The 3,317-nt window shown below is 53.2% G+C and overlaps 1 long non-coding RNA gene across 1 annotated transcript in view; it reads right to left on the reverse strand.

The window, feature by feature from the left end:
• The window catches only part of LOC107747609 (uncharacterized), a 4,135-nt gene extending 824 nt beyond the window's left edge, over positions 1 to 3,311 (reverse strand). The window contains exons 1-3 of the long non-coding RNA XR_001640819.1: positions 2,943 to 3,311; positions 1,558 to 1,672; positions 1,408 to 1,477 (exon numbers count right to left, since the gene is read on the reverse strand). This is a non-coding gene — a long non-coding RNA (uncharacterized LOC107747609). The remainder of the gene's footprint in view (positions 1 to 1,407; positions 1,478 to 1,557; positions 1,673 to 2,942) is intronic.
• Between the last annotated feature and the right edge of the window lie 6 nt (positions 3,312 to 3,317).

Raw genomic sequence — 3,317 nt, forward strand, 5'->3', positions numbered from 1 at the left:
ACACACACACACACACACACACACACACACACACACACAGGTGACAACCTCCTCCAAACTAGAAAAGGCAAGGCAAGTTTATTTATATAGCACATTTCATACACAATGGTAATTCAAAGTGCTTTACATAAAAAGGAATTAAAATAATCATAAAAATAATCACAACAATAAAAGCTGAGAACAGACTTCAATTCAAACAGTTCAAAGAGGATACATAAAATACAGCACAAAGTCTAACGCTTCTACTTAGATATGAATGACAGTCTCTTTTTCCCCGTCATTGTTTTAATGTGCATCAGCAGCGCTCCAGTGAAACACAAGCCAGAAGCCAGATCGGGTTACAGAAGATCCGAAATGGCAGATCATGCTTTTGTCACAAGAGACACCAGACACGTGTTACAGTCCTTCAGAACGATGGCTTGAACGTTCAAACACACACACACACACACACACACATGCAGGTCTAATCAGAGCTGATCGAGAGTGTGTGTGTGTGTTTATGACTCAGCATCAGCATCAAACACACACACACACTGAACTCTGTCACATTGTTAACGCAGAAACAGCGAGCACACAAACACGGTCTCTAGTTTTCAAATCAGATGATCGCAATGACAGACCTGTAGCGTGAGCGAACCCAACGAGCGAATGATTTCACACTACAGACGTCTAGACGACAGCTGAGGATTTCAGCAGCACCGGTCGAACTAATAAAGACTACATGTGAGCGTTTGTGATGGATGTGATGTTTGGAAATGTGACGGTCTGCAGCGAGCGGGAATCTGCAGATCATTAAGTCGTCATTTATCAGCGTCTCTCACCAGCAAACACAGTGCAGCACATTCACACTGGTAACCAGCGCTCTCAAGCCCAGCAACAGTGCCTCATTACCATAGCCTACCACCAGGAAGATGCCGCGCCATTGGCCGGACGGCTAAAGCGGCAGCCAATCAGGAAAGGGTATGCAAATAACCCACTTTTGTTGCTAGGGCAAAGCTCTGAGGCTCCGTCCAATAGGAAAACGGGTAAGAGGCATGAAATTGAATTGCACTTTGACACATTTCCCAGCACAGTTTAACACAGTATTTGCTGACAGAAAAGCTCTCTGGTGAGGAACCCGGAATCAGTTTGTGTGAGAGAGGGGCCCCGGCCCCGGAGACGGACGCTGCCACGGGACCCCAGCCTGTATTTTTAAACATTTATAGTCGACTGACACACGTCTGCCCTAAATAGAGCGCTCGGCTCCTCTCTAGATGCTGCTGTGGCCTGACGGGAGCCTATGAACAACAACACGAAAAGGGTCGCACAGAATCCGTCCTCATGTTCAGCACCAGAACTCTGAATAAGCATTCCAAGATCACACACACACTCACACGAGCAAAACACAGGGTTAGGATCACTGCTCACCTGTATGCATCGTCTTCTGACAAATCTCATATCATTGTGACAGGGGAGTCCATCTGCCAACCACAGCCCACTGCAAGAACAGCACAGACGTGTGAGCGACCACATACTGTGTGTGTGTGTGTGTGTGTGAGAGAGAGTGTGTGAGGTTACCTGAAGCGACTCGCGAGTGGTTTCCAGGTGAGAACAGCCCTGATGTCTCAGCAGGGTCTTGCCGTTTTCTGAGATGGTTGAGATGATCTTCAACAGCACAACCATTGGTGAAGATCTGCGGTGAAATCAGTCCAGTTTAGAGCAGCTTATCAGCGCACAGCAGATCAACACACAAACACACATCAGATCACAATCACGGCGTGCTTCTGATCACAACACAACACAAACACGATGAAGAGCTCTTCCTCATCATCATCAGCATCTCGTGTCAGGAGCTCGGGCGCCAGTCAAGGTTGTTCGCCTGCTACTGAGCACCGACTCCCGCGCGAATGCGAGTTTGATGCTGTAAATCAGCTGTCAAAACACCGCTAGCCTAGCCAGCTAACGGCACAACGGCCGCACGACAATGAAGCGCGCGGAGAGCGACAGTTACGCGGCCGGTCCGTCAGGAGTCGCGGTGTTGAGCGCTAAACGAGCCGATCATCTGAGAAGCGCTCGCGCTGAGCTGTCGATATCGAGGCTAGCTGGACATTAGCAGCCCGGGCCTGTGCGCGGACCGAAGCCTGAGCGAAGCGAGCGCGAAAACAGCCCCGCTGTCGCGTTGCGCTTTCGAAAAAGCACAAAACGCGTCGCATCGAGCCTCAACTCGGACGAAGCGAGCGGAGCGGATCCGAGCCTCCGGTGCGCGGCGTCGGGATCGCTGAGGGCTGCTAACCGTTAGCCGCGGCGCTAGCAACAGCACAACCATTGGTGAAGATCTGCGGTGAAATCAGTCCAGTTTAGAGCAGCTTATCAGCGCACAGCAGATCAACACACAAACACACATCAGATCACAATCACGGCGTGTTTCTGATCACAACACAAACACGATGAAGAGCTCTTCCTCATCATCATCAGCATCTCGTGTCAGGAGCTCGGGCGCCAGTCAAGGTTGTTCGCCTGCTACTGAGCACCGACTCCCGCGCGAATGCGAGTTTGATGCTGTAAATCAGCTGTCAAAACACCGCTAGCCTAGCCAGCTAACGGCACAACGGCCGCACGACAATGAAGCGCGCGGAGAGCGACAGTTACGCGGCCGGTCCGTCAGGAGTCGCGGTGTTGAGCGCTAAACGAGCCGATCATCTGAGAAGCGCTCGCGCTGAGCTGTCGATACCGAGGCTAGCTGGACATTAGCAGCCCGGGCCTGTGCGCGGACCGAAGCCTGAGCGAAGCGAGCGCGAAAACAGCCCCGCTGTCGCGTTGCGCTTTCGAAAAAGCACAAAACGCGTCGCATCGAGCCTCAACTCGGACGAAGCGAGCGGAGCGGATCCGAGCCTCCGGTGCGCGGCGTCGGGATCGCTGAGGGCTGCTAACCGTTAGCCGCGGCGCTAGCCGTCATCACTCACCGTGCCGCGCGCCTCTTTCTGACGAGAGGAATGGAAATCCTCCGGGAGAATCAGCAATAATTCCCAACCGCCTTCCTCGGGAATCCTTTCCAAAAGTATGTCCGATGCAAAGCTTCGTAGAGAAAAGAACAGCGCCTCTCGGTGAGCGTCGGCGCGCTCCGCAGCGCAGCAGTCCCGCGTCCGTCAGTCACTCATCCTGCGCGCGCGCCGCCGCGTCCCCGGGACAAAATGGCGCGCGCGCTGCAGACCCGCGCGCTAAACTCGCCACGCAGCGCTGCTCGTCGTCGATATACGACGCGCGAATCGGTGATCGATTTCTCAGTCGCTATCAGGCGCCGCGGTCGCGCGCGAAGAGCGGTCCTCGGTCATTTGAAG

This window comes from Sinocyclocheilus rhinocerous, unplaced genomic scaffold (assembly GCF_001515625.1).
Source record: "Sinocyclocheilus rhinocerous isolate Xijiao unplaced genomic scaffold, SAMN03320098_v1.1 scaffold4515, whole genome shotgun sequence".
NCBI classification, from domain to species: domain Eukaryota; kingdom Metazoa; phylum Chordata; class Actinopteri; order Cypriniformes; family Cyprinidae; genus Sinocyclocheilus; species Sinocyclocheilus rhinocerous.